This window comes from Camelus ferus, chromosome 1 (genome assembly GCF_009834535.1).
Source record: "Camelus ferus isolate YT-003-E chromosome 1, BCGSAC_Cfer_1.0, whole genome shotgun sequence".
NCBI classification, from domain to species: Eukaryota; Metazoa; Chordata; class Mammalia; order Artiodactyla; family Camelidae; genus Camelus; species Camelus ferus.
The window spans coordinates 57706560-57729479 of NC_045696.1; the positions used below are offsets into that span (position 1 = coordinate 57706560).

At 41.0% G+C, this 22920-nt stretch overlaps 1 protein-coding gene across 4 annotated transcripts in view; it reads left to right on the forward strand.

Annotated features, from left to right (window-relative positions):
• The first annotated feature begins 13323 nt into the window (after positions 1 to 13323).
• Positions 13324 to 22920, forward strand: part of CASR (calcium sensing receptor) — a 63829-nt gene continuing 54232 nt past the window's right edge. For 2 of the 4 annotated variants that reach the window (XM_032480284.1, XM_032480301.1), the window contains exon 1: positions 13324 to 13760. The gene's annotated coding sequence lies outside the window, so the exon portion shown is untranslated. Of the gene's footprint in view, positions 13761 to 13988; positions 14088 to 22920 lie in introns of those variants that run through there. The other 2 variants (XM_032480289.1, XM_032480296.1) reach the window with 2 other exon arrangements.

Genomic DNA, 22920 nt, shown 5'->3' on the forward strand with positions numbered 1-22920 from the left:
ATCTTTTTTAATATCACAAGATGTCATTATTGTTTTATATGATCAATTTACCCACATATTTATTAATTCTACTGTTCTTTATTTCTTCTTGTATTAGAGACCTTCCCTCTAGGATCCCTCAGGATCATTTTCTGTCTTTCTGAAGTACATGCATTAGAATTTTTTTCTTTTTAAGACCACTTTATCGAGGTATAACTCACATACAAAATGCTGTACGTATTTAACATATACAACTTAGTGACCTTGCAGATAAGTACACAGCAGTGAAACCATCACTACGAACACTAGAATTTCTTTAAGTGACACTCTGCTGTTGAAAATCTCTCTGTTTTTGTTTATTTACCCTTACTCTTGACAGATACAAGATTCTATTTTGGCAATTATTTTCTCAGTGCATTGAATATATTGTTTCACTGCCTTCTAGCTTTCCTTGTTAAATTGAGAAGTCAACTGACAAGCAGTCACTCCTTTGAAAGCAATCTGTTTTTCCCCCTCCAGCTTCTTTAAAGGTCTTCTTCTCTTTGTCTCTGGAGTTCTGAAGTCTCCTTACGATGTGTCTAGGTATGTATGGGACTTTTTTTCATTTATGTTGTTTAGCTTCCTAATTTGGTGTATTGCAGTCTCTTTTTCATTTCCAGTTAGTTATGCATTATCTCTTCATATACTGTTTCTCCAAATTTCTCTTTCTTCTCCTACTGCAACTCTGATGAACTGATTTAGACCGTCCCAGGCTATCCTCCTTGCCTGTTAACTTTTCACCTATGTTCCCCAGCTTTTTTTTCCTCTTGACAATTTTTTCCATCCTATCTTGTAACTCACTAACCATATCTTTCCTATATCTAATTTGCTGTAAACACTTCTATATTGCACCTACTATGAGACAGAATCCCTGGTCCTTCTCAGGATGGAATGGTTCCCATTCATTCATTCATTTATTCAGTTAATACTTACTGACTACTTCCCACATGCCAGGCACAGTGCTAGGCCTTGGATATACAATGGTGAATAAAGCAGACAAGACCTCTGCTCTCATGGAGCTCCCAGTCTCGTAGAAAGAACATACATTAAACAAGTAATTAAATATGCACACTCGTTTCATATTGTAGTAAATATCAGGCAAGAGAAAAACAAGGTGTTGTGAGAGAATGGGTGTTGGAGCTTCCACATGCCTGGCTCACCTCTACAGCAGCTCTCATCATGACTCATTCTAATTGTCTGATCCCTGTGGCTATTATTTTGCCTGACACCATTCCTGCCGAACAGGGATAGACTCTGGTTTGACTGTGCTTCCCTGTCTCCTGGCTGCCCTGCTGACTTAGCATGGCCTGAGTCACTCTCGCTCCAAGAAACAAAGTTCTGAGAAAACTGAGCCAACAAACAGGTGACAGAAAAATTAAACTCCTAGCGTAAGGGATTTGGAGCATGTAGGGGTGGAAAAATCACTCTGGAGTTGTCAGATGAACCTGATCCAGATAAAATACTCTGTGCTTAGATGAACAAACAGATAGTGAGGTAAATAAAAGTACATTTTTGAGAACTATTTGAAACAGTGGCATGTAAATGCCTCCTATAATTTGAGAAAGGCCCTCACAGTAATAACAGAGATCTTGTCACAAAACCAAACCTAAATATATAGACTGTGAAAAAAAACCAGAAGACAGAACATGCAGTCATGTTTTTCAGAGCCTGGCATTTCCAATCAAATCTCTGTTCCACCAGCTGCACAGTCTTGGGCAGATTTTTTAAACTTATCCTCAGCTCAGTTTCCTCATGTGTAAAATGTGAATAATAATGGGCCTCCTAGGTTTTTTTCCCCCAGTTTTATTATGAATCCTAGAGTTTTTTTTAAATACTCAATAAATGATAGGCATTATACTTTTTATAATATTTAATTTTTTCACCACCCAGCTCAGTGCTGAGCACATATAAGGTACCCAAGACATGTTTTATTATTTGACTTGCTGTGCTTTTATTACTGGGGCCTCTCTCAAATAGTGAGGATGCATCTCTGAGATAAATGGGTAGGTGGTCTCTGGGACCCCACAGAGGCTTTCAGAGGCCTGGCAATAAGTCTACAAAGAGTGATCTAGGGGCATTCAAAGATTGCTGAGCCCAGCCAATGCCCCCAGGCATGGAGAGGAAAAGATTTCCTCCATTGACCTGACCAAGTGCTCTGCTGGACTTACTTATCTTCCAGATTCCTAGGCAGACCTCGCCACAGAAGCAGAGAGCAATGTGGCTATTCTTTGTTTGTATTTATGTATGTATGCATGCATGTATGTATGTATGTAAGAATAAATAAATAAATAAATAAATAAATAAATAAATAGCTATCTAGCTAGCTAGCTAGCTAGCACTGCGCAAAGCTTGTGAACACTTTAGTCAAGCTTAGCTAAAAGGATGGCTCAAGCTGGCCAGAAGTTTTGCCAACCACCTGCTCAGCACATAAGGTTGTATGGTGTTGGCTGGACACTGACCCAGTCCCAGGCCCTACACCTGGATCTGGAGTTTTCTTTCCTAAGCAGAGCTCTATGCCATGCCCTGGTGGTTTTCAGTCAGCTCACATGTTTTAACTTTTCCAGTGCAGCAGCAGAAACTATCTTCTCTATTCTGTCACCTGCGTCACTACCACCTCCACGCCAAATCATGAACCATCAGAGTGGGGGGCTGCCTGCAAGGCCACCACCTCTGGCTGCTTCCATGAGTGTTTAACGGAAGCTTCAGCTCCGCAGGGAACTCTGCTCATGGGGGCCTGGTACCTGGGGTAGAAGGAGGCTCCCTCTGAACAGCACTGGGTCCCAAACCAGCCTGTGACACGGGAGAAAACGGGATTCTCAGGAAAAGAGAGAGACAGCCTGTAGGACTCCCTGCCTGCAAGGGGAAGAGTCATCCTAGACATTTTAATGGAAAATCTGATGGACCCAATCAACAGCTCATCTGAAATTCAAGGAGAGCTGCTTCTCCCACAAAAGAAAATAAGGCCAGAATTTTCCTTCTCAAAGGAACCTGAAACACTACTTGGAAAGGAAGTTTGATATTTATAATTATGGTTTTCTTAGTAATCAGCAGACAACAATTTTAAAAATCGAGACTTGAGACAGAATTAAACACTCAAATATGAGCTTGGTAGATCACAGTTAGGGTCAATACTGAGAGAGTAAAATGGTTAATCTTGGGTTCACAGCTGTGGGGTAAGACAGGAAAAAATTTATTTCCTGAAAGCTAAAGACTAGGCTTTCTCTCTAATCCCACACCACATTATCCTGATAAATAAGGAAGTTGTGCTGATTAACAGGAGCCTGACAAGATTGCAGCCCCCTTTAAATATCCTGAAGACACCAGCCGCTTTCCTCTCTAGCAGCAAACTGCGGTGAGCAACTCAGGGTCATTTCCTGCCCCGTCCTTGACTACTGGCTGCAGCCTGTGGACATAGCTGACCAGGGCACAGAGCCACATGATTCATCTTTCTTCCAGCACATGGATATGAGGGCAGCACCATTTCAAAGGAAAGCACAATTTTGTTTTATTCAGTCTAATGTGGTTCTGGGATAGCACAAGCTGTCCCTATTCTGAGGCGAGAGAATTCGATTTCCTCTCTCGCCTGTGGAAATGGGTTCAGCATATAACCCTATTTAATCACAGAACGTTAACACTAACCAAAGATGACCAACCCTGGGCCACCACAGGCAGCAGTGCTGATCCTTTTTGCTGAACCTAGACTCAACCTCAGAATACAGAGCTCTTGGCAGTCCTGCCAACCACACGAGGCATATGTGATTGAAACCACCATACATATTGCCTCAGTTTAAAGATGCATATTTTTTTTCATTAAGAGAGGAAAACACATTACTATTTTAATAGTTGGCACCAGAATCCCACTGAGGGAAGAGCACAACCAGTTCAAGAAATAGTAATGTACATTCATTTTGATGCTCTTTCCAATGCTGTTTTCAAATTCCCCTCTGTTATCCTAACTCCTCAGTCAGAGTTTAATATAGATAATCACCTTGTATCCCTGAAGTCTTGGGGAATGAAGGAAGAAAAGTGATTTCTACTCTAATCCTTTGTTCCTTTCTTCTGCTTGCTCTGGATTTAGTTTGCCTGCTCTTTTCAGTTTCAAAAGGACACATGCACCCCAATGTTCATAGCAGCACTATTTATAATAGCCAAGACATGAAAACAACCTAAATATCCATCACCAGATGACTGGATAAAGAAGCTGTGGTATATTTATACAATGGAATACTACTTAGCCGTAAAAAAATAATAAAATAATGCCATTTGCAGTAACATGGATGGACATGGAGAATGTTATTCTAAGTGAAGTAAGCCAGAAAGAGAAAGAAAAATACCATATGATATCGCTTATATGTGGAATCTGAAAAAAAAGACAAATGAACTTATTTACAGAACAGTAACAGACTCACAGACACAGAAAACAAATTTAGGGTTATAAGAGGTGGAAAGAGGTGGCAAGGGATAAATTGGGAGTTTGAGATTTGCAGATACTAACTAATATACATAAAATAGATAAACAACAAGTTTATATTGTATAGCACAAGGAACTATATTCAGTGTCTTAGTTATTCAGTAATAACTTATGGTGAAAAAGAATATGAAAACAAATATATGTATGTTCCTATATGACAGAAGTATTGTGCTGTATACTAATTTATACAACATTGTAAACTGACTATATGTCAATAAAAATACTAAAAAATCATTGTAGGTATGTGTACTTTTTTGTTTCTAATGATTTTATGATTTTTTTTGTCTTTTTTGATTGGCAACATTTATCTATTTTATTGGCTTTCTCAGGAAAAAATAGTATCTAATTTAATTGAAACACTGGATTTTTTTTTTTTTTTGCATGTCTGTATTTAATTTCTGTCTTCAACTTCTATTAATTCCGGTCCTCTACATTTTTAGACTATTTATTGTCTATTATGGACTTAAATGTTCAGTTACTTTATGTTTAGTCTTTTTTTCAAGGAGAAAATTTAATAGTATAAGTTTTTCTCTGAATAATGCTTTGGCTAAATTCAACAGGTTTTTATATGTTCTATTTATTGCTAAATAATCTATAATGTCAGCTTTTATTTCTTCTTTAACCTAAGTGTTATTTAGAATAATATTTTGTTAATATCCCACTGTAAAGACTTTAAATGTGTGGTTTTTTAATTATTTTATTATAATTAAGAAATGTGACTTTTATCAGGTCTACTTTGGAGAATTTGTTGAGATTTTCTTTGTGATCTAATACATAGTCAATTAAAATATATATATTCTAGCAGCAACCAAGAAGAATTAATATTATCTCTTGACTATAAGCTTTTATACATATGCGTGTGCATTTAATTACACTCAGTTGTATTACTCATATATGCTATGTTCTTACTCGTTTTTTAAATCTACTTGATCTTTTAATTTCTTTAAAAAGATGTCTTAATTCTCCCTCTATGAATGTCAACTTGACAATTATCTTTGTGCTTCTAATACATATTTTTTATATGTTTCAAGATAATTTTTGTTATATTAGCTGATGTGCTTTTTGCTCTTGGTAATGTCTCTTTTCCTAGTATTTCTTCCCCCATTGAAACGAGACTTTCAATCCTTCATTGCTTTGATGGAGGAAGTCTGTTACAGAGAAATGGAAGAAAAAGTTCAGTATCAGTGAAAAGATTCTGAGTTGCACATGCCGGGGTTTCAAAGGCATGGATTAGAGGCTCAAGGCATAAAATAAATTTGCAAGAATTCCTGACATTATAATTGCTAGTTTTTACTGCCTCAGACTAGATCAGCATTCCTTGGGCTAGTATTAAGAGACTGGAAAGGAATTAAGAGAATTGTATACTTGTGTATCCCCTTGAGAAACTGGCCAGCTCCCTTGCCCCTCCCCACTCTAGGATAACTTACCATAGTTAGAGGATGCACTAAAAACTCCAGGCATGGTTGAAGGATCCAAGATCAGAGAGGACATGCATGTTGCTTCCTAGGTGAAGCTTGAAGAAGGGGCAAATACTCAAGAGTTCTCTAGCATGAAATATGGAATGGGAGCAGTAGTGTAGAGGTGGCTACATTCACTGACTAGGCAAGTATTTCATACAGTGTTGTAGAGTTTTCCAAATTTTCCCCAGAAGGACATAGAGATAACACAGTGAGAGTTGGACCTGAAGAGGCACTGACATGAGGACAAGAAGAATACCGCCTCAGTGATTTGCATGGACCAATGATTAGAGACCTTTCAGGGACAAGCACCTCTGCAGACACTGGAATAGACAGAAAATGATGCCCCCCTGGTATTAAGTATGTTCCCTGGAATACAAATTCAACTCCAAGAATTTGTCAGGTAGTATACATGGAGTATGGAAAATCCGAACTGAATAAGATTACATTTCTACCATCTAGCAGCATGAAACAAAAATTAAATTCGCTCATAAAAATTTTTTTAAGTTTCATTTTTACACCTGAGGTTGTAAGAAATACAAGATCTATTTCAAAATTAACTTGACATATGCATAAAGAATTGATGACTGTCATATCTTCTCCATGGATTTTTTCCATTTTATGTTTTCAGCTTTAGGTTCAGCTTTTTGTAAGCATTTATCAGGTATTTTGTAAGCATTTATCGGGTATATTTTTTATTCCTATAGTTTTAAGTCTCCTTATGTCATTTTATTTTTTGTGTGTCTTTTGAAACAGCATATAGCTGGATTCTTTTAAAACTATACTTGAGACTTTCTGCCTTTTAATAATTTATCATGATTAGTGATGTGTTGGATCTATTCCAGTCATGTTCTCCATTTACTATGCTTTCTTTGTTGGGTCTTATTTTTCTATTTCCTGTTTTTGTTGCTTGATCAAGTTTTCTTTGTTCAGTTTTTTTTTTCCCCTAATGGTTTTTAAAAAGTTACCTCCTAGATCTCCTTTGTTGCCACCATTAAATTAGAAAACTTGTAAATTGCTTCTTTGGCTCAGATCCATCTTCTCTCTAGTACCCAGGAGCTCCTCTAACTTCTCTCCCTTTCCCTTTAAGCTGGAAAAGGGGGAGACGGGAGAAAAGACAAAAGCAAAGGTGGAAAAGGAGGAAAGATAAGCAGAGGTCAAGAGAGGGTGTATGTTCTCCGCAGCACATCTGCCACCGGCCCAGCTAGTCCCTATAGTTTATAGATGGTGTCAAGACTAGTACCTGGAGGTGGGAAGGTGAAGGAACTGTTCTTGTGGATATGGAAGCTGGAGAAGGGTAATGGTCAGCAGCTTGGGTCCAGAGAGCTGTCTGATCGCAAATTACACTCCTTTGAAGAGTGGTGTCTGTCTGTCCCAGGACTTCTGCTGGTTCAGCTAAACAAAAGACTTCAATTGTGTGTTTTTTTCTTATTCTCTGATACTTTTGTGAGTTGTGGTCCCTTTTTCCCTAGTGAGATTAAAACTATGGAAAAGGAATGGAATAGCTAATTCAAAAATAATTTATAATCAGGCTATCAGTGCTGAGTCATGAGAAACAAGAAGTTGGATTAGGACAATAGAGCCTGGTAAATATGAAGAGTTTAGCAACACTAACATTCTTAAAGGATTGCAGCTTAAAGGGAGTATTCTTTCTCTGTTGTGACTGGGACAAAGAGAGGAAAACTAAATTTCCTCCAACTGAACACCTAGGCAGTTTACTGTGCAGAAAAGGAAAAGCTATTCTAGATCTATTTTACTTCTTTCTATCTCCTAAATTAATCAAATGGCCCTCCAACAGAAAAGGGTAGAATTAACATCATAAGGACAGTCTAAGGTAGATGGGGAGATAATAAAAACACTTAACCCCTATAAGCAGATTTGAGTCCTCAGATTCCAGAAAATCTCATTCTAATGAGATAGAAAATCTTAATCGTGTGATCTAAGAGTCCCCGTATACAACACAGAGAAACCATAAAGCATGGATAAAGAAGACAAATACTCCCCTTATTTTCAAACAAGGGGCAACAAATGAATTCTGGACACAAAAGACAAATAAGATAGGTGCTGAATTCAGGCAAAATTTTTCAAAAATTAAACTCTTTTTTAGTATTTAGAATGAAGAGTCATTGAGTTCATCAATACAAGTTGTCATTTCTTATTTTACAGAATTACTAGAATTATAACAGGGAGGGTGTCATTAGATTCCTTGAGTTCAGCAAGTCTCTCGTGATAATGATGTTACTTGTATGGTTAAATAAGAGCTAGGTGATAACACAGTCAGCAACTCTGCAACTGACTGACCAAGTATATCTATAGAGTTGGTAAAGGGACTGGTATTTGCCCGAAGGTGTAAATGAGTGAAGAGCAGCACGGTCTGATCCTTAATCCTGTCTAGGTTTATAGGTTTTAAGTTAGTTAAATAATATAAAAGAGGACCTGCTTGTCAAAGGCTTAATAATACGACTGATGACAGGATCAAGACTCAAAATGATCTCAATAAACTGGAATGCTAGGTTAAAATTTAGCAAGAACAGATCCAGGTTTTATGGGACCTGAAGCCTACAAAATTTGGAGGGCCTTCTTTAATTTAAAAAAGTATGAATACAAAATATAAAGAAATAAAATATAAAAATCAATATTTATTAGCATGATAAAGCAGTCACCCCAGGCTTGGAGCTAGATCTCTTTATCCGACTCCCAACATATCCCTACATTCACAGTGGTCAGACCAATAAAAGACCCTGAAGCTTAAGTACATTTATGTTAAAATAATTAAAATTTATTGCAAAAATATGGGCTGGGGGATATTGTTTGACTACAATCTTACTATGCATCAATACTGTGATACAGCAAATGAAAATGACCCAACTCAGGAAAGTAATATAGTAAATTTACCATTATGCATCGATCAGATAAATTCTGGGAGCCTAGACTGAAAGGGAATGTGGGCAAACCAGAGAACATACTAAGGGAAGCAGACAATACAATGAAAGAGTCTCTAAAACGTGCCTCATGTGGAACTGCTGAAAGAACTTAATGAAGCACTTGGCTTTGGGAAGAGAATGCTGCTGGGGGATAAATGAAGACCCACTATCCACAAGAAGGAGACTTATTCTGTATTGTTTCAGAAGGAAGCATGAGTTGCAAGAAGATTTCAGCTTAACATAAGTCAATTCAATTTAACAAATATTTATGAACCCTATTATGTTAGGGCCCTGGGGATAAAGCAGTGATCAAAATGGACAAAATTACCTATTCTCGCATTGTTTACATTTTGTAAGTGAGATAGAACATAACATGTAAATGTATAGTATATCAGGTAATGAGGTGATGTATTCTAAGAAAAATACAGCAAAGTATCAGCAACAAACAATTAAGAATACAATTTTAGAAGGATGTCAAGTACAACTGCATCAAAGAGCATCAAGTATCTAGGAATAATCTAGCAAAACATGTGCATGACTTACACACAAATAAGCTATAAATTATTAGTGAGAGAAAGTAAAGAAGACTTAAATAAGTGTAAGGATATCCCGTGTTTGTGGATTAGAAGTCTAAATATTATAAGGATGTCAGTTTTTTCCAAAACTGATCTAGAGATTTAATGTAATCCCAATAAAAAATTTAGTGTGTGTGTGTGTGTTATCAAGCTGGTTCTAAAAACGTATATGGAAATGTAAAGATCCAAGGGTAGCCAAGATCATCTTAAAAAAGAATAAAGTTAGAGAAATTACTGTACCAGATTTCAAAAGTTATTATAAAGCCAAAATAAGTAAGACAATGTGGTACTTCGGCAAAATAACAGATAAATAGACCAATCGGACACACCTGAGAGTTCATGAACAGCTGTGATTTGCTCTAATCTCTCTGTGACTCCATCACGCCCTCCCCCTCAATTTACTGCTCTCAACCATCAGTAAAATTTACAATACCCTTAAAAAATAGTGAAGCAAGGATAAAGAAATAGTGATGGAGAGGGGAGAAAGAGCCACTATGCTATTAGGGGATAGGAATCCCAAAGGACGGCCTCGAAAAGGTAACACTTAGAACAGAGAGCAAAAGAAGTGAGAAGAAGAGTGTTCGAGACTGAGAAAAGCAAATTCCAAGACTCCAAGACAGGGCACATTCAAACACCAGCAAGGGAACAGTGGGTGTGGAGCCAAGAAAAAATTGTAGGAGTTGACATAAGAGAAATAGCCAGGGGCCAGATAATGCTGGCCTCCACAGGCCATGGATTTTACTAGGTTTTACTCTGAATGAGACAGGAAGCCATTACACACAGGGTTTTGAGCAGAGAAATGACACATCCAAGTTGTTTTAAATGTTATCAGTCCAGTTGCTGTGTGAAGAACAGACTACAGAGACCTCCGCAAGGGGGAATGCGGGACCAGTTAGGAGGGTCTCTTAGAGTAAGATAATGCTGACCTAGATGAAACTAGCAGTGGTGGAGGTGGGGAAAAAGAGGTTGATTCTGGATGTATTTGGAAATTAGAGCCAACAAGACTTGCAGTTGGATTGGATATGAAGTCTGAGGGAAAAAGAGGCACTAGGAATGCCTCAAGAAAGAGCTCTCTAACCCAAAGAGCTGTCTGAGCTTTCTCCGGATGCAGTTATCTGAGGGGAGGCAGTTATTCCTTCATGGGGCCATCTGAATGCTCTTATCCCTCCTGCTTGCCTGCCAAATCAGCTCCTAAGAGGATTTTTAACCTTTGTGATGATGGACCCAAGTGATCTCTAAGATATCTCATGTGCTAAATAGTCTAGAACTAAGAGGCAGTCAGATCATGACTCTATACATCGTAAATTTTAGGCTAAATGGTTGCAAAGTAAGTTTCCTACACCAAAGTAACTTTGTAAATGCTGTTTACCTTTTTTTTACCACACATGTATTTTCACACTGGTCAAAATGGGTCAAAACGAACAGCAGGGGCAGCTTTGGAGTAGGCAGACACCACAAAAGCCTGGGGCTGGGAGATGCTGATGTAGGCAAGGAAGGACCAACCCCATCTTCTCAGCCCTTGGGGATGGTTATGAATAAAGGCTACTCAGAAGAAAGCGTACTTAGAGAGTAAATGAACTGTAAACAAACACCCTAACAATTTTCAAGTGCACCATAAGTTACACTTCACAGTGGTGCTGCTATTGCTCAGAGCTCACTTAGACCTCATCTACGGAATTTGCCCCTGAAAGGGAGTTAATGTACCTTACTCCAAAATCCAGTCTCTCCAGTAGTCAGGTCCCTGGGAAGCTCTGCTTTCAAAAATCTCAGATTCTACTGGTTGGCAGAAACATAAAGCTTTTAGCCTATCTGGTATTTGACCTCCCATGGTATCATCTGTAACAAGCATCTAACCTCTGCTTTAACCCCAGAGTGAGGGGAATGCGGTTAATACCCCCAAAGGCAGCCCTTTTGCATCTTCTGAGACACCTCTGATTGTCAGAAAGTTCTCACTGAGTTCAAACTGAAACCTGCCTCACCATACCTTGTATCTACTGATCATAGCAGAGTGTGGGGCAGGAGTTCCCAAATGTCAGGCATTTGTGTACCATCTCACATTTTGCCATTTTTACCATATCTAAATGTCACTAGTCCTATTAGTTCTTGAATATCTTACTTTCAAATAACCCAATTTTCTTAGCTAAGTAATTTTACTTGAAACAGAAACTACATCACCTTGTAAGTGTGAAACCTACACCGATTAGAAATTAATAGCATAAGTAATCATATCAGAAGGAAAAGAACATGATAATATTAAATTCTACTTAGGAACTGTTGCCTGGCAAAGGCGCTGATTCTGAGGCAGGCTCTCTCTTTGTTAGAACAGGAAATAAGCAAGTGTTGCAAGGTAATACCACAGAAAGACAAAGTACCACCAAAATTATACTTCTTCCTTGACATAATCCACAGGCTCAAGAGAACTGAAGAGAGCATAACTTTTTTCACCGTGTGACCCACTGTTACTTAATGTCTGTGTACCACTCAAAAGCACTGCCTATACCTCTAGTGGGAGGTGTACACACTGGGACCCACTGATAAAGTGATCAAGCACCTTGGCAGTGGTCAACCTGATCAGATTCAGGTGATGGTTCTGCCACCTCCTAGCTGCCCAGTCCTATCCACTTTAACCTCCGTAAGCTTCAGTTTCTTCATCTTTAAAATGGGAGTAATGATAGCTCTTCAGAGTGATGCTTTCTTAAAAACATTTGAACAGTTTACCCTGGTGGTAAATTGATGATTTAAGAGCATAAACTCAGGCTACGATTGCAGCATCGTTAAGCTTTGGGTTTGAATAAATTCAGCCTTTAGGCACTGACCAGGCTGTGCTGGCCAACAAAAATCTCTAATATATTTTTATATGTACTACTGCTGAACCAAATCCCTCTTTGTGATCTTGTATTGCTGGGCATTTGAACCTGAGGGAGGACTGGGCATTTATTCTTATTAACTAGATTCTTCCCTTCACTTTAACCTGCTGCTTCAGTATTTGTTCACCTCTTTCTCCTACCCTGCATTTGAGGGGAAAGAGGTCAAATGGACAGAATTGGGCTAGGATGAGGATGTATTTGAGACTCCAGATGTGAGGGTGTTCCTTTGGAGCAAAAGAATGGAAACTTTTTGCTCAGTATCCACATATCAGGCACCTTTCTTAAATATCTCATTTATTATGATCCAAGAACCCCTTAAGGTATGTGTTATCTCCATTTACAGAAAAGAATTCTGCATTTTTACTTTAAGTTGTTAAGCCTGGTAACTATGCAATTTTTCACTCTTTCGGCTTATTATTTTGTAGACACTTTTATTATGTTGCTTCATAGTTTCCTTTTTTTTCACTTAATAAGTAAATAAATGCTCCCTCCTTGTTCTAAGAACACTTTGAGGCACTCTTGCCTTGATGTTTATCATTTTAACGATTGTATAATATCTCATTAAGTAACCCTACCATGATTTACTTTACCAATTTCCTATTGTTGACAGTTTGGCTTTGTTTCTTTGCTTTTTGTGGTTTTTTAAGTTATTATTTTCTGTAATAAAAGATCCTGCTATGAACATCTGCACATGAGTATTATTTTGTTCTGGAAATTTCCCCAAGAACGGAATTAATTCATCAAAGAGGATAACAACTTTCATGGCTCTTTATAGAGACTAGCAAACCCAAAGGAGTTACGTGTTATTCAAGGATAAAAGGAAATAACTGGCTTTCTACAAAAGAAATTGATTTTCCACTTATTCATAAAATATTCGAGGCCCTGATAGGTGGCAGGTGCCATGCCAGGGACTGAGGACAGGGATGAGCAAGGCAAACCGGTCCCGGTGTTCAAGAAGCGAACGGTCAGGTCGGGTAGAGGAAATGGTATGCAACAGGTGTCAGCCTCTGGCCAGGGAGGACTGCAGCACCCTTTCGCGCAGGAGTGAGGAAGGAGGGAGCTGTTTGCGAGCACCGAGGAGGTCTCGCAGCTAGGCAGCGCTTGACCTGAGTCTTGCAGAATGAGCAAGAATTTTAGCACGCTATTTCTATTTATTTTACTGTGATTCTCCGGCCTTTTATCAGAAGTTTCCCATTCTTGGCACAGAGAACGTTGGCAGAGTCGTAAACCCACAAATAGTAAAGCCTCTTTCCATCTCCAAGGAGGAGGGAAGGAGGGTCTCTCCGACCTTAGGAGCAGGACCTGGGGTCGGGAACTCCCCGCGCCGCACTGGAAAGAACAGAAGACCCAAGAGAGGGGCCCGCCGCCCCGGGAACTAGACCCGACGCGTGGCCCTCGGCGCCGGGCCCCAGAGGAATCCGCTCACCTCGACCCGGGCTGGGAAGCTGGTGAGGGAGCCGGAGCTGCCGGGGGTGGAGGGTTAGAGAGCAGCCCGGGAGCGACTCCGAGGGGAGCTGGGCTCCACTGTCCCGGACCCCGAGGGGGTGGGCGGGCGGGGAGCGGGAGAGGGGCGGAGCTCCAAGGCCCGGGCGGCGGCGGCCGCCCAGAGGGTCTGCGGGGGCTGCGGGGGCCGGACCCGAGGGCGGGCGCCTCTCCGAGGCCGTGACCTCCGCATTGGGAGCGGGCCCTGCGCGCCGTCTTGAGTGCGCGTCGTGGAGACCCAGGACCGACGAGCCGTGCTGCCCCAGGGGAGGGAACCGGGGCCGGGGCGCCAGGTAGGACCAAGGGCGGCGAGGAGGGCGGGCAGAAAGTGTCCCGGTGGGGGAGGGGCAGTGGTGGGTCTAGGGGCCAATGGGTCTGGGGGCGGCGGGCCCTCGGGCTAAGCGAGGGGCGCACGCGGAGCAGCTCCGCCCCGAGAACACGCGCGCGCTGTATGGGGGAAGTCGGGGCCCAGGTTGCAGGACCTAGGGCTTACCGGTCCTCAGAAAGGGGCTGTGGGTCGCCTTCGCGGATGAACGGGAGTGCGCACCAAGACGCGGCTGTGGTGGTGTCTTGTGCCTCCGCCTTTTTTCTGCCTGTGATGCGGTCAGAAAGAACTCCCTTTCCGTGTGTTCATAAGGGAACAGGCAGTTTTCTACTATGTATGTATATGCAAAGGGAGCCACAGTGTCAGCACCCATCCTCCTGGTCCATAATTCCCCTCGCAGATCCTTACCCCAAGCCTCCAGCTGCCTTGCGGACCTGGCCTCAGTGGCGCCAGATTAGGTGTCAGTCCCCGGCCCTGTCACTTGCCGCCATGTTGCTTGGGGAGAAAAAAGAAGTACCAGTTTGAAGGAATCTTTTATTATTTTTTCAAATTATTTTAAGATTATAGTTTCAATAGATTTTTTTTAAGTCAAATACAATTTATCTTCTAGAGGTATTCCCATACTAACATTTGTGTCTATTCATACCTCCCTTGTTTTTTATCCGTATCTTTTCTACTCTACTTCTTCCATCCCCTTCTTTCAATTCTTTATCCCACCTCCTTCCTAATGAAAATACCAAAAGAAAATGACGTCACCACCACTGCCCGCATTACTTAATCTCCAGTGTTCCTTGCTGGCACCACCCCTGCTGTCTTCACAGGTCTTTCACCGAGGTGGACCTCGAGGTCGGGAGCACACTCCCTACAGGACATTGCTTTTACTTGCCTTAACTGACCCAGAGATTCGAAGAAGGGAGGGTTATGGAAGACTCCCTGAGTTCTCTACTAGCAATTCCTTCCCCTAAACTGCATTTTCCAAATGCAGTTTAAGTAGAGTCTGGTACTGAGGGAAATTAATGAAGAAAATTTCCTAAAATGCTCTGGGTTTCCAGAAATTAACACTTCACTAGTTCCTCTTCCTCAAAGCAGAACTTTGCCCATTACACCTGCCATACCTCTGCTGCCACCCAGGACCAGCAGAGTAACATGCGTAGGATTTTTCATCGGTAAGAACCTCAGAGGGATGATGTTTTATATTTGTTAAGGAGCTCAGGGGCATAACTTTGTGGTAGACAAGGGCAAAGGGAAGGATGTAGAAGAAGTTGTCAAGGGCTTAAGAAGTGGGGAGCAAGCCAAGACCTTTGAGAGGAAAAGAATCCTGGAGGCAGGCCCTGTCATTTAGAAACAACCTCCAGATAATTTGGTTTGGAGACCATGCATGTGGCTTACTTCTTGCCAACAACCAGAACAATCCACAAAAGGATAAAAAGGAAGCTGGGTATCCAGCAGGAGTGGGGATCAGATATTTAGGAAGTGCTTATGTGCTGAGGACTTAATGATTGGTACTCAAAAAGCTGTGTTTCTAATTCAGAAGACCCCTGACAACCTCTGTCTCATAACATTAAGTAGAATCAGGAAGGTCTAGTTGGTCCATAACAAATATCATTCATTCATTCATTCATTCATTCATTCATTCATTCATTCTCTCTCTCTCTCTCTAATTTCTGGGAGGCTTTTAGTTCAAGGTAGATGGACGTTAGACTTCATCCATTTGCCATTGTCATAAAGTGGCACACATACACTCACTCATGCTTGCTACTTTTCATTCAACTTTTTTTGCCTGACACTAGCCTGTCTCAATTTTCCTTCCATTTTTTTCTTGTGTCCTTCCAGAATCCAGTAACCACTGACCAGGTTACCTTTATTAAAGCCAGTAAGAATTAATGGATGTAGGTAGTCCCTACTGTAGTCTTGGAAACCACATCATCCATTCATAAGACAGAATAATCATCCAGATGTGGGTGATAGTGTTTTCTGAAAAGTTGGGAGCTTTGTGCCTGTTCCCCCTAAATACGGATCCTGGGAAATGCTGATTGAATGTGGTACTGTTGGATTCAGTTGCTTGAACAAGTGTGTAATTACTTGAAGCCACAGAAATGAACAGACATAATTAGGTGCGGCCAATGAGTGAGGTGGCAAAATGTGAAATGAGGGAAAAAGAAGGTTTGCCTCTGCCATGGACAGTCTAGAATTTGATTAAAAGTGGACTTTTTGGGGGTGTATATATATATATATTTTTTTTTTACTGAAGTACAGTCAGTTTACAATATTGTGTCAATTTCTGGTGCACAGCATAATGCTTTGGTCATACACGAACATACATATATTCGTTTTCATATTAGAAGTGGACTTTCTATTTCTGTGCAACATGTCTAACCTCAGTGAGTCTCAGTTTTTACTGATGCATATCCCTTGGATATGTGTAAAACTGAAGTCATGTCTCTTCCAAAAGGTGGTTGTGAGGTTTAAATGAACTGTATGTGCAAAGTGCTTAACACAATGCTTGGATATGGTAGCTGTTTACCTGGCCTGTTTCCTTTGCCCCACCTCGTCTCTGAGGTCTATCTAGCCTTACACTGAAAGAGCAGGAAGAATGACTAACCTGAATTAATTGGCTTTTATGTATTTCTCATCTACAATTGATTTTTTTCCCTGGGAATGGAGTGGAAACCTGTTTTCCTCCACCCTCAGAGAATGCTTATCAGTGATGATGGGGACAAAGGTAATAAGATACCTATAGAGGAAACTAATTTTAGATATTATTCTTTCAACTGCTGTTTCACACACACACACAAGCAAAATTACTAAACAATTGAAAAATGGAGTTATTTGACTTCTTTCACCCATGTTATTTCGTTGGTGGAGTTCCTAATAAGCATGTTTCTTGTTCAAATTGTTGTTTTTCATGTAGAAAGAAAGAAGCAGACTCAAAGAGATTGTAATTGTTCCCTCTAATAATTGTGAGCTGTTTGTCCTTAGGGGAAAAAAAAAGTTTTGTTTTTCTCCTTGTAATAGAAGTTGATGGTTGAAAGAATGATCATATCTTCCAGTCTCTCTGAATGTTCTGTAATTTGACATGAGCTTTTAGTTCAACAATCATCAGTGGTGGACCGTATGCTTAGTATTCAGGAGGTCCTGGGTTCGATCCCCAGTACCTCCATTAAAAAAAATTAAATAAATTGACTTAATTACCCCCCCAAAAAAAACCCAAACAAACAAGCATCAGTTGAGTCCTGCTGTGTGTGAGGCATTGAGTTGGCACTAAGCACTCAGAGACACCAGCCATAGAATCCAGATCTCCGGCCTGGTAGCCCTGAGGGAAGAACGTGGCCAGGGATAGAAGAAGTGCCAGCTGATGTGAGAGACCCGGTGAGAGGGGAGCCCTCAGCCGAGGTTCTCTACCACAGCTTCCGACCCCAAGTGCATCAGATCATGAGCACCAGGTCAGGATCTGGGTTTACTCATCCTTACACCCAATGCCCCTGCCCACAAGGACCCTTTTGTGCTAAGTGTTTTGTTTATTGCGCATCAGGAGAAGGTAGTGAGGAGGCCAAGTGGCCTTCTCTTTCTGCACTTTTAAAAATCAATATATTCCAAATAAAGTTTGGCTCTGTGCAGTTGTCAGCCAGTTTTCAGCCTCGTCTTAGGAGAGGCAGTACAGTACATAGGTTAAATGTCTGGGCTCTGTAGTTAGACTGCCTGGGCTCGTGTCCCAGCTCTACAGTTTACTGATTGTGTGACCTTGGGCAAGTTGTTCAACCTCTCTGTGCCTCAGTTTCCTTATCTATAAACTGGAGTTATTAATATTATCTACCTCATTGATTGTCAAAGGACTTAAATGAACTAATACACATTGTTCAAGGTCATCAAGCACAGACAGCATGTCTTATTTACCACTGAAACCCCAGAGTCCAGCACAGTGCCTGGTACATTGGAGGAGCTGAGTGAACTCGTCTAATACGGGTATAGGCTGGTATAGCAGTCAGTGATTGACAAAGCACTCTTCTATCATTAACTCATTAACTCATTTTATCATGATCTTCAGAACATCTCACAAGATAAATAAGGGAGATGGCAGGATGGGTGTTATCATCTCTGTTTTACACATGAGGAAACCAGCCCTGAAAGGTGGGGTGATTTGCCAGAAAAAAACACAATTGTAAATGACAGCCCTGATTAACGCTTCCGCCTGGATTTCTAGCCCTCTGTTCTTCCCACCATCTGGCTGTCTCTCCATCCTATGCAGGTTTCCTGGATAGGTTTCAAAGAATACCCACCTGAAAAAATGAGCACACAGCTTATTTAGCTTTCTGGAAAAAATATGAACTTCTTACTGTAAATATACTCAAATAGTAGCTTCAAGTTAAAACTTGAAGTTTGGAAAGTTTCTATTTTGAGGGGGGTTGAGAGGAGACAAGAGGATATTTTATGGGAAAGAGGAAGTTTGTTGAAAGTGCAGAAGTAACAGAGCATCATGAAGGAAAATATCAATAGATTTTATTATGTAAACATTTAAAAAAAAAGTTAAAATACCTATGTATAAAATACACAAGTTTAATATACAAAGTACTTACATATGAAAAGTCATAATTAAATTAAAAGGAAAATCAACTAAAAAATATCGCAGCAAGGATGCCAAATGATGATGAGTTTCAATGTCTAAAGAGCTCATAGAATTTAAAACCATGGTTTTTAAAAAGTGGGCAAAGTATGTAACAGTTTTTAAATGAGGAAAAGCCCATGGTCAGTGAACATATAAAAATATTCTAACTTTACTTGATAAAAGAAGTAAGAATTTTTTAAATGATAACCAGTGTGTTGAGGAAGAATACTAAGACCTTAAAGATAGTGCTGGTGGAGTGAGGAAATGGCTACCCTCCTCACACATTGAAACCCAGTTGCTTTAAAATTGTTTATCACTCTTAACCAAGGATTTCAATTTTTAGAACTCTATCCTAAAGAAATCATCAGAAATATGGTTAAAAACTTTTACCCAAGGATGTGCTTCACGTGTTTATTAATGAAAGTGAAACATTAGAAACAACCTGCATGTCCAGCAAGAAGGGACTGGTTAAATAAACTATGGTGGGGATCGAGCAGCCCAGACTCACAACTGGCAGCATGGATCTGGGGTCTCACTACCTGGGTTCAAATCCTGACTCTGCCAGTCATTAGCCCTTTAACTCTGGAAACCTCTCCACCTGTCACTTCCCTCACCTATACACTGGGGATGACAAGAGTACCTATCACGTAAGGTTGTTTTGTGGCTTCAGTGAATCAATATAGGTTTACAGTTCCAAAATCCTCAAGCTCTAAAAATGTAAAGGGTTTTTTTAGAACTTAATTATCAGGAAAACATGATTGAATAACATAAACTAACACAACTTTATCCCACTTTCTGTGGCTATATTCTAATACTACAGTCAATCTTAATTCTTTTCCATAGTTTTACTTTCCTTGCAGACTCTCTAAAGTTCTCTTTATAAATTAGTAACCCTCGTGCACAAGTGAGAATATTAATTTTGAGGGCAAAGCCAACTGGAATCAGGTGTGTCTCCTCTGAGCTAATCTCTTGGCCAAGAGACTTTCCCAAATCCTGTAGTCCAGGGCTTTCATACTTTAAGGTGGGAGGTATTAATAACATGTAGATTGCTGAATTCCACCCCTAGAAATTCTGATTAAGTAAGCCTGGGATGGAGACAAGTGTCTGCCATTCTTACAGCTCTCACAGTGATGCTGATGGGGGACCACACATTAGGTGGCCCTGCTGTCATCCATACCTTAGATTTTTAACACCCCTCACGTTGTACCTTTTTTTATGTGAACATTTTCATTTCTAGTAATATTGTTTTTTATATTATCATTCTCCTAGCCTCTTATTTCTATGCTGTGCTTTTATGCCCAGGAGTAGTAGTATAATAAATTTATCTATCACTTTCTAAGTATTCACCATGTGCCCATAACTGTATTAGTGCTTTATTCATATTATTTTTTCATCCTTTCAACCACCCTGAAAGCAGGACATTATTATCCTAATTTTAGAGGTGAGAAAACTGATGTGAGGAATAATTTACTTTCCATTTTACTGTCCTACCCCTTTCACATGGTGGTACATGTCACCAGGTCTCCAGGGACACCCCTTCTCAGTCTTGCCCCAGCTACGTAGCTCCCCAATGTGTAACCCACCCTTTTCTCATCACCTGTTCAGATTCCATCAAGGCTTTCTATGCCAGGAAGCTTTCCCAGTTATGCCTCCCTCATCCCACACCCCTCTGCATCCTCTGTTCTTATTTGATCATTTATCATGTGTTTTCGTACCAAGGGATTTTGTCTTCCTAACTGGACTCAGAACTCCTTGAAGGCAGGGCCCATCCCTTCCGTCTCTGGGTTCCCCTTGGAATAGCCATGATGGAGACTGATTGCCTCCCTTATGCCCCTTCCCACCCTTCCTACCCCCTGACTCCCACCTTGTCCCTTCCTAATTTGGTAAAATCAAGCTACACCGGCAAGAAGGCAAAAAGAGGCCAGGTTGAACCCTTCTTAATCCCCTTCCCTGCACTGTAGGTGTGGGTGGTTTGCTGAAGCTTGTCCTGCTGTTGTGCGGTGTCATGAGGAGGAGCGTTTTCATGAGGCCCTGCACTGGCAGAGAAGTGTCTGCACTGCCCTTTAACTCTTAGTTCTTCTTGAGGCTTTCTAGACCATCCTCCTTTCATATTTACTCAAATTCCATTTCCATTGTTTTACTTCCCAGTTTCACTCTGCATCCTTGTCTTCATTCAAGTCCCTGTCAAGAGTTCTCACCCACCCACTCCCAACTTGGACACCTTTAGAGCTGCTTCCACCATAATGAGACCTACTAGGGCCAGTACAGTGGGACACATTCATCTGGCCTGTACACTTTGATTCTTTCCTTTTCCCCTCCTCCCCCTCCCCCTCTCCATTTCTCCCTTCCTCCTTCTTCTTGAGGTCATTATTCCTAATATTGCTTGGGTGGTACTATCGATTCACTCTGACAGCTGACGCATCTCAGGGCTTGTAATCTTCCTTTTGCAATTCTCCCAAAACTTGTAAGGGGTCTGCAGAGCAGCTGGGCCTCATAGCCATAAGAGTGAGATTTCCATGATGCTTTCATTTCCTCCCTGTCCATTAGTATGAAAGTGCTGGTTGCGTCTGTGTTACAGCCTAGGGTAGCTGCACTGCTAAACTAACCCCAGCACTAATGATGATCAGGCATCCTTGTTCCTGATTTTGAAGGGAAGGCTTTTAACGTTTTATCTTTGCATGTTGTGTGCGGCATCTCTCGCACCAAGTTTCTGTGTATTTTGGAGCACACTTTTCTCATATTTGATTGAGAAGAACTCAGCTCGAGTTTAGCCTTGGAGAAAGAGGCAAGATTGCCTTAGATCTAGATCACCTAGGCTAACTTAGTGGAGAATGAAGGATCCTCCTTCTGGCCCACCCTCAGTCACTCGAGTTTGACGTGGGGTTAAGGGGCCAAAGCTCAGCTAATCTCTGCACGTGCATTTTCCTCTGAAACCTTGAGGGCAGGATTTGAGTAGTTCTGAGTCCCCAGCCAGAACCACCTCTTAACGCAATGGGTGGGTATCATAATCACATGTTATTGGGCCCTACCCCAGAGTTTATGTCTCAGCAGGTCTGGATTGGGGCCTGAGAATTTGCATTTCTAAGAAGTTCCTAGATGATGCCGATGCTGCAGGTTCTGGAATCACACGTTGAAAAGCATTGTCCTAATACTCTCTCTTTAAAGCATCCCAACAACGGGCAGAACAGAGACAAGGAAACAAAATTATTAAAGTGCCCGAGAAAGAAGGAGGAAAACTGCAGAGAATGACGGCAGCTACCATGAGTACTCCCCAGAGGAGGACAGATGGCCACCCCCAAACATGGGAGAATGGAAGGAGAGGGAAATGCAGGAGGAAGTGGGACATTTGGGACGGAACAGAGGAAGGGTCTCACATAGGAATGCATGAAAGGAGACCATGAGTAATCAAATACATCAGGTGGGGCTGATTATTCAGTTTGCAGCCCACAAAGAACATTGAGGGGAAGGATCACAGTGAGACCTGTGTGGCTTTGGGAAGGGGAAGTGACACGATAGCCATTTAAGCCACAGTCCTTGTGACGATCTGTTCCACATAGAGATGGGCCTCTGCCAAGTAAGACAGTGAATGCTGGATAAACCAGAAACCCAAGCCCCGTGACTTAATGCACGTTTCCTATTAAGCAGATAAACTGGATTTATTCTTAAAGTAGAAAAGAAAAAGGGAAATACTGCAAGCAGACAAGGCTTACAGTCACGTTCATCACTTCCGGGGCTGCAATCCCTGCCAGAGACGCTTGGACTTGGGCTCAGGGCCTGTGAGGTGGCAGGGATGGGACAGGGAGAGTCAATCAAGGAAGAGGCGTTTGGGGCTTACCCTGCTGGATGGAAAGCAATACCAGACATGCCAGAGGGAGCCAGAGGCTAACTCTGCACATAGGGCCAGAGTCATATTAGGCTTCTGAACTTAGGTTTTTACCCATCAACAGTGTGAATAAGCAACTGATAAAAAAAAATAGGAGGGGCATGAGTTCTCCATTCTCCTTTCTTACCTGCTGCCAGCCACCTCCCTGGCAAGGGCTAGCTTGGCTGTCTGGGACACCATGTCTTCTTTTTGTTAACGTTTTTTAATTGAGTTATAGTCATTTTACAATGTTGTGTCAAATTCCAATGTAGAGCACAACCTTTCAGTTATACATCAACATTCATATATTCATTGTCACACATTTTTTTTTTGCTG